The sequence below is a fragment of the Panthera uncia genome, chromosome X, assembly GCF_023721935.1.
Source record: "Panthera uncia isolate 11264 chromosome X, Puncia_PCG_1.0, whole genome shotgun sequence".
In the NCBI taxonomy this organism is placed as follows: Eukaryota; Metazoa; Chordata; class Mammalia; order Carnivora; family Felidae; genus Panthera; species Panthera uncia.
Window position 1 is genome coordinate 101,665,917 of NC_064817.1, and position 9,415 is coordinate 101,675,331.

Consider the following 9,415-nt stretch of genomic DNA (forward strand, 5'->3'; position numbering starts at 1 on the left):
GTAATTCTAATGTCTGACTTCAATGATCTCTGGCTTTTTACAGCTCTGAGAAACTATATATTTGGATGATGCTAGCTTTTTGCGAGGTGGCTATATTTCTTCAATTTTCTTTCTTCCTTATTCTTCATTCACATGCCTTGGTGTCCTTGACTTATGTTTTTAGAAAGAAGTTTTGGCAGACTTCATATGTGAGTCTTGTTCCTCCATAATTTAACTTTTACATATCATATTGTATCTTTTACACCACCCAATATGCAACTTCCATTTGTAATCAATATTCCAAGTCATCTATTTTTATTAACATTTGACAAATAACCATGCTACATGAACAAGAAACTGTATAGACTGGATTATATAAGTGGAGTTTAGTGATGACTTTAAAATTTTAAAAAGATGACATCAGCAGGAATGGCAAAATAAGTACCTTTGAAAATCTTATCCCCTAGAAAAGCAATGAGACCATTGACAAAATTTTAACAATCAATTTTTTTAGAACTCTAGAAATTAAGCAAATGGCTACAATAATCTGATAAGAATTTACTTAAGAAAAATAATTGAATATTGATAAGCACAGTAAGCTTTTTGATGTTTTAACTTAGTCTATTCTATCCCTCTTTCCCCAGCTCCCACAGTTAGCCTTAAAAACCAACAATATATAATCACAATAAAAATCAGTAGCCAGACAGCCACTGGAGGGGGACTAGGATGGAGTTGGATGCCTTTCAAAGCCCCATTCCCAGAGAACTATCCTTATTTGACTTGTCTGGTGATTTTCTAAAATATCCCATTTGTAAGTCTTGTCTTTAATTGCCCTAAGAGATCACTCAGTTTGAATAGCCTTTTCCTGAGGGGAATTTGTTTAAAACTATTATTGACAATTGTATAACATTGAGGCCACCTAATGCAATGGATAATAGCTAGACAAATGATAGTTAACCAAAAAACTTAAAAAGAAAAACTGGGAAATTGCATATCCATAGAAGGTTCTGAAAAGCTCCTGTATATTCCCAGAAATATACAAGACCACACTCATGCATAAGGCTATGCACATGTCCAAAGCTATATACATGCTCAAGAAATACCTAAGAAGTCCATAAGTCATTGTTTCTACATGACCTTGAGGCTCTGCATAAGCAGAAAGTGAACATTAAGGCAGAGTCATAAACTGCCTGGCTAAGTGTTGAAGATGGGCTTCAACAGACATAAAGAGCCACTCGCCAAAGACTGGGAGTCTCAATCGTTCCAGGAATTTAACAAAATCTGTAATCATTAGCTGATCCCTAAGATAACTGAGCAGAGACTTCAGCATCCACATATAACAGACATTACAGAGTTAATTCAGAAAAGTAACTAGATCAACAAACAACAATTAGGAACAAAAACCATGGGAGGGGGAAAATCTAATTCCCAGAGTTTTCATATTATCTAAAATGTACAGTATTCAGCAAAACACACATATATGACATACAAATAAACAAAGTATGGCACATAAACAGGACAAAGTGAGCAGAAAATCTAGACATTGGACTTACTAGACAAAAACTTTAAATTGGCCATTATAAATATATTTAAAGAACTAAAGGATATTATGCTTAAGAAGTAAAATAAAAAGGTATGAGAACAAACTTTCACCACATATAAGATATCAGTTAGCAGATAGAAATTATCAAAACATATGTAAGAATTCTGGAGCTGAAAAGTAAATAACTAAAATGAAAAATTCACTAGAAATACTCGATAACCAATTTGAGCAGGCAGATGAAAGAATAAGAACTTGAAGATAGATCCATTGAGATTTTGAAGTTTAAGAAATAAGAAAAATAAGGAAAAATATACACAGTCTCAAAAGACCTGTGGAACAGCATCAAGCATACTAACATATACATAATTGGAAGCCCAGAAGGAGAGGGATGAAAGAAAAATGGAAAAAGAATATTATAAAGAAATAATGACTGAAAACTTGCCAAATTTTATGTAAAACATTAATCAACACAGTCAAGGAGCTCAACAAATTCCAAGTAGTATAAATACAAAGAGACCCCCACCTGGACAAATCATAATCAAACTATTGAAAACCAAAGATGATGAGAGAATCTTAAAAGCTACAAGACAGAAGCACTCTTCATGTACAAGGTAACCTCAGTAAGATTCATAAACGATTTCTCATCAAACACCAATGATGGTATAAATATATTTTGTTTATAACGTTTTCCTCCTATCTGATTTAAAAGGCACATACATAAAGCAATAATTATAAACCTAGATTGATAAGTATGCACTGTATAAAGATGTAACTTTATGATAATTGCAGCACAAAGGAGGGTATAGAGAATGGGGATATATAAGAGCAAAGGTTTATTATGTACAATTGAAATTAAGTTGTATTAATCCAAACTAGATTGTTGTACGGAACAATGTTATTTTTAATACATGGAGCAATAAATAAGAAAATAACTTTTTAAAAACCCACTAAAAGAAATGATAAGAATTAAAATGGTACATTACAAAATATCTATTTAACAAAGAAGCAATCAATAATGGAGAATTATTGAAAATTAATGTCATATAGAAAATGAATAGCAAAGTGGCAGACATACAACCTCTTGTATGAGTAAGTACACTGAATATAAATGGATTAAAGACTAATCAAGAGAGGATTGGCAGAACCAATTTAAAAAATCCAATTATATGCTGTCTACATGAGACTGACTTAGATACAAAATGCAAATAGCATGAAAGCAAAAAAATGGAAAAGATATATTGTGCAAAATATAACCAAAAGAGGGCTGGAGTGGCTATACTTGTATAAGACACAATAGACTCTGAGACAAAAGTTGTTACTAGAGATAAAGGATATCTTCTGATGACAGATGAGTCAATCCATCAAGAAGACATAAACACTATGAAAGCATAAATGCACATGATACTAGATCTCTAAAATACATGAGGCAATAACTGACATAATTGAGTGGAAAAATGGACTATTCAACAATATTAGTTAGAGACTTCAATATGTCACTTTCAAAAATGCATAGAACTAGGCAGATGATCAACAAGGTAATAAAAAGATTTTAAAAACACTACAGAACAAGTAGACCAAAAATACACCTATAGAACACTTCACCCAACAACAACTTAATGCACATTCTTCTCAAGTGTACATGGAACATGTTACAGAAGAGGTGATACGGTAACAGGCCATAAATGTTGTCTCAATATATATAAAGGGGTTGAAATTATATAAAACATCTTCTCCAATCACAATGGAATGAAATTAGAAGTCAATAACAATAGAAAACTCCAGAAACTCACAAAATATGTAAACCTAGAACAACACAATCCTAAATAGCCAATGGAACAAAAATAAATCACAAGTGAAAACAACAAAACTAAAAGTTTGTTCTCTGAAAGGTCAACAAAATCAACAAACCTTACTTAACTAGACTGACTTTGAAAAACAAGACAATGCTCAAATTACTAAAATCAGGAATGAAAGAGGGGATATTAGTACAGATGTCACAGAAACAAAAAGAATTGATTATAAAGGAATACTATGGGGGCATCTGGGTGACTCAGTCAGTTGAACATATGAGTCTTGATTTAGGCTCAGGTCATGATCCCAGGGTCATGGGATAGAGCCCTGAGACAGGCTCCGCATTGAGTGTGGAGCATGCTTAAGATTCTTTCTCTCTCTTCTTCTGCCCCTCTCCCCAGCTCGTGCTCTCTCTCTCTCCCAAATAAATAAATAAATAAAATATAAAGGAATGCTATGAACAATTGTATGTCAACAAATCAGGTAACCCAGATGAAATGTACAAATTCCTACAAAGAAGAAAAGCTACTTAAACTAACTCAGGAAGAAAGTTCCAAATAAAGCTTTAAAAAGTAAACAGAAATAGGCAGAGTACATGAATAGACACTTTTCCAAAGAAGACATCCAGCTGGCCAACAGACACATGAAACAATACTCAATGTCACTCATCATCAGGGAAATACAAATCAAAACCATACTGAGATACCACCTCACACCGGTCAGAGTGGCTAAAATGAACAGCTCAGGAAACTACAGATGCTGATGAGGATGTGGAGAAATGGGAACCCTCTTGCACTGCTGGTGGGAATGCAAACTGATGCAGCCACTCTGGAAAACAGTGTGGAGATTCCTCAAAAAATTACAAATAGAACTACCCTATGACCCAGCAATAGCACCCCTAAGAATTTACCCAACGGCTACAGGAGTGCAAATGCATAGGGGCACATGTACCCCAATGTTTATAGCAGCACTTTCAATGATAGCCAAATTATGGAAAGCCTAAATGCCCATCAACTGATGAACAGATAAACAAGATGTGGTTTATATATACAATAGAATACTACTTGTCAATGAGAAAGAATGAAATCATGCCATTTGCAGCAACGTAGATGTAATTGGAAAGTATTATACTGAGTGAAATAAGTCAGAGAAGGACAGATATCATATGTTTTCACTCATATGTGGACCCTGAGAAACTTAACAGAAGACCAAGGGGGAAGGGAAGGGGAAAAAATAGTTACAAACAGAGAGGGAGGGAGGCAAACTACAAGAGACTCTTAAGTGCAGAGAACAAACTGAGGGTTGAAGGGGGTGAGGGAGAGGGGAAAATGGGTGATGGGCATTGAGGAAGGCACTTGTTGGGATTAACACTGGGTGTTGTATGTCAGCGATGAACCATGGGAATCTACCCCAAAACCCAAGAGCACACTTTACACACTGTATGTTAGCTAATTTGACAATAAATTATATTTTTTAAAAAAGTAAACAAATAGAATGAGTGATAATTTTTAAAGACTACTCACAAAGGATAGACCAGGACCACCTTATTCCTCTTGGTTGAGATGGCAACAGCCAAGAGTACCCCAGTCAGTTTGGCACCTCTACTGCACAACAAATATCTGGCCCCAGTGGCAGATTCTCCCCCATCCTGCCCCTGCCATTCACCTAGTGCTGGCATCCTGTGTTCTCCCATCCAGGCCCAAGACTCAGATCCCCACTCTTCTACCCTTGGCTTTTCATGGACACCTATGAAGACCAGCAGTGAAGAGCTCTCAAGCCCACTGGTCAAACAGCTGAGTGAAGTATTTGAGAACAAAGTTCCCAAATCAAATCTTCCCCCAGAGTCTGTTCTGCCTCTAGAGGCAACTTCATCTTCTGAATTGGACTTACCTCTGGGCACCTAATTTTCCCTTGAGGACCAAATGCCACCCTGGAGCCAGATTGGGCTTCCCTACAAGCAAGTGTTCTCCAAGGAAGAAGCAAGACAGCCCTCAGAAACCCCTATGGTAGGCCAAGTGTCAACAAGTCCTTGAGACTTTCTGAGACTTGCTGATCTTCAGGATCTAAGCACGATAGATGGAAAGCAAATGGCAAGATACTAGGGAGATCCACTCTCACCATCCGAGGATTATAACTCCCCTGGAACTGTGACACTACAACAGGGTAAATGGCTTCCTCCCCCTACCCCCCCAAATGAAAATACTAGGGCACTAAAGGAAGGGGCCATTCTGGGAACTAGATGACTTCTGGAAACTGGAGGCCAAGTGTGGGAGCAGGGCCAGGACCAGGACAAGAAAAATAAGCACTTTAAAAATTTGGTGAAGAACTAGGCTGTGTGTGGCCCTAAGACTGGGTTCACCAGGGGCCTAGTGATATTGTGTCCTCTCAACCCCTTCTTTCTCTGGGAGACTGGAAAGGGTCATTGTCTTTGAATCCCCCTAAACTACCAACTCATCAACTGAGCTCTTTCTTGGGCTTTCTTTGTGTCTCATGTGTTTCTTGTATATTGAAGAAAGTGATTTAAAAAAAATTTAATGAAAATTATCACCAATCCTTCAAAAACTATTCCCTAAAAAGAGAAGAGCAGTGATTACTTCCCAACTCATTCTATGTGGCCAGCATTACCCTGATACCAAACTCAGACAATGAAATCACAAAAATACTATAAGCCTATATCCCTTATGAATATGGATATACAAACTAATCAATAAAATACTAGCAAATAAATTCAGCTGCATATTAAAATGATTATACACCACAATCAGGTGTGATTTATCTCAGAAATGCAAGGATGGTTCAACATACAAAAATCAATGTACTAGATTATACACATTAATAGAATGAAAGAGGGAAAATACTATATGATCATCTCAAGTGATACATAAAAAGTATTTGACAAAATACAATACCCTTTTGTGATTTAAAAAAACACTCAACAAACGAGAAGCAGAAGGGAACTTCCTCAAAATGATAAAGGGCATCTATGAAAAATGAACAGCTAATATCATATTTAATATTGAAAGATTTAGGCTTTCTCTCTACGATCAGAGCAAAAGACATCTATGGGTCCCATTTCTATACAATATTATACTGGAGGTACTAGACAGTGAAGAGAGAGAGAGAGAAGAATATAGAGAATGAATAGAGAGAAAAAACAGTCATCGATCGAAAAGAAAAAGTAAAACAATCTCTATTTGCAGATAACATGATCTTATGTACAGGAAACCCTAAAGATCCCACAAAGCAAAAAAACAAGAAATAATTAACTAGTTAAAGAAAATTTCAGGGAACAAGATTAATATACAAAAACACATTCTACTTCTAAAATACCTGAAAATGAAATTAAGGAAACAATCTTACTTAGCACCAAAAAGAATAAAGTACTGAGGAAAATAAATTTAATAAAAAAGTATAAAAGTTACATTCTGAAAACTACAAAACATTGTAGAAACTAACAAAGATCTAAATGAATGGCAAGAGGTTCCATGCTCAAATATTAGAAGACAATATTGTTAAGATAGCAATATTCATCCAAGGGATCCACAGCTTCAACAAAATCCCTATCAAAATCCCAGCTGTCTTTCTGCAGAAATTGGTAAGGAGGGGCTAAAATTCATTTGGAAATACAAATGACCCAAAATATCCAACACAATTTGAAAAAGAACAATGTTGATGGACTCAACACTTCTTAATTTCAAAACTTACTACAAAGCTATAATAATCATAGTAAAAAATACTGTATGGTACTAGAATAAGGATAGACATATAGATCAATGAAATAGAATTGAGATTCTAGAAACAAACCCTTACATTTAAAGTCAACTTACTTCTGACAAAGGTGCCAAGACAATTCAATGGGGAAATAGCCTTTTCAAGAAATAGTGTTGGTACAACCAGATATCCAAGGACTGTGGACCTTTATTTTATACCATAGACAGAAATTAATTCAAAATGCAAGATAGACCTAAATGTAAGAGCCAAAACTATAAAACTCTAAAAGAGAATGAAGGAGTAAATCTTCTTGACCTTCAGTTAAAATTTTCTTAGATATGATGCCAAAGCCACAGTGACTAAAGAAAAAAAGCAAAACCTTCATACATGTTAAAAAACTGTATGTAGTTCAAAGGATATCATCAAGCACATTGTAAAGATAACTCACAGAATTAGAGAAAATATTTGCAAATCATATATATGATAAAGAATTTATGAGGCACTTGGATGACTCAGTCAGTTAAGTGTCCAACTCAGTTTGGGCTCAGGTCATGATCTCATGGTTTGTGAGTTCAAGCCCTGCTTCAGGCTCTGTGCTGACAGCCTAGAGCCTGCTTGGGGTTCTCTCTGTCTCTCTCTCTCTCTTTCTCTCTCCCTCCCTCTCCATTCCTCCCCTGCTCGCTCACTTGCTGTCTCTCTCTCTAAAAATAAATAAACATTAAAAAATTTATGTATAGGGGCGCCTGGCTGGCTCATTCGGTCAAGCATCTGACTTCAGCTCAGGTCATGATCTCGCTGTCCATGAGTTCAAGCCCCCCGTCGGGCTCTATGCTAACAGCTCAGAGCCTGGAGCCTGTTTCAGATTCTGTGTCTCCCTCTCTCTCTGACCCTCCCCCATTCATGCTCTGTCTCTGTCTCAAAAATAAACATTAAAAAAAATTTAAAATTAGGTATAAAATATGTAAAATTTTCTTACAACTCAGTAAAGAGACAAAAAATTTTAAATAGGTAAATGATCTGAATAGACAGTTCTATAAAGATATGCAAATGACCAATAAACACATTAAAGGATGCTTATTAGCCATCAGAGAAATGCAAAACAAAAGTACAATAAGATGCATCAAGATAGCTATTATCAAAAATATGCATAATAACAAACATTATTGAATGTGTGGAAAAATTTGAACCCTCATACATTGCAGGTGGGAATTTAAAATTATACAGCCACTTTGAAAAATGTTTCAGAGTTCCTCAAATAAAAACATAGAATTACACAATAACCTCGCAATTCCACTCCTAAATATATATCCAAGAGATTTGCAAAACATATATCCACACAAAAGTTTGTACACAAATATTCAGAGCAGCATTATTCATAACAGCCAAAAAAGTGTAAACAACCCAAATGTTTGTCAGCTGAATGGATAATCAAATTGTAGCACATACATGCAATGAAATATTATTCAGCTATTAAAAGGAATGAAGTAATACTACATGCCACACTGTGGATGAATCTTGAGAACATAATGCTGAGGGAAAGAAGCCAGCCACAAAGGACCACTTATTATATGAGTCCACTAATTTGAAGTGTTCAGAATAAGAAAATATATAGCTACAGAAAATATATTAGTGGTTGCCAAAGACTGAGGAGATGGGTAGGATGGAATGGGAAATGACTGCTAACTTGTATGGTGTTTCTTTTTTGGTTGATAAAAATGTTATTAAACTCTTTTAAGGTATGGTTGCACAGCCCTGAGAATTGAACCTAAATTTTAAATGTGCAAAGTTTATGATATATTAATTATATCTCAATATAACTGTTAAAAATGTATATTGGATAAGCAACCTACAATTCACTTAATGAACATCAACAAAGACAAGGAAAAAATAAGACTATACAGTTTTAACTAGCACAGCTGGTATTCAAAACCATATATGTCTATCTAGTTCTAATATTTATATTAATGACCAATGTGTTATAATGCCAAAGAGACATGGAGCCATAGGAATGACCTAATTGTTTGGCACAGATGGTGTTATGATTTAAAGGTATCTACAGAAACATTTTCATGCAGGTACTAGAAGATGAAAGTTCTGTTATTAAAGTGCCATGCATTTAGGTTAAATATAACTTTCTCCAAATAGGGTCTTTTGAACATAAGGACTTTTGTTGAAAAAGTTGCTTATGATAATTTAATAAATTCTAACTTATTAATGTAAAAATCCCTAAACTGATTGTAGCAAAAGCTAGTTTTATTCCCAGTTCTGCCTTTAATTTACTGTACTTTATTGGCTGAGTCACATTACCTCTATGCACCTTAGTTTCTTCACTTCTAAATGAACATTGAATGTGATGACCTCAAAAGTTACAAGTCCTATTATAAACAATGC

General features: G+C 35.1%; 1 pseudogene; it reads left to right on the top strand.

Moving 5' to 3' along the window:
* Positions 1–4,689: 4,689 nt before the first annotated feature.
* Positions 4,690–5,675, top strand: LOC125931958 (cell division cycle-associated protein 3-like; annotated as a pseudogene).
* The last annotated feature ends 3,740 nt before the right edge of the window (positions 5,676–9,415 follow it).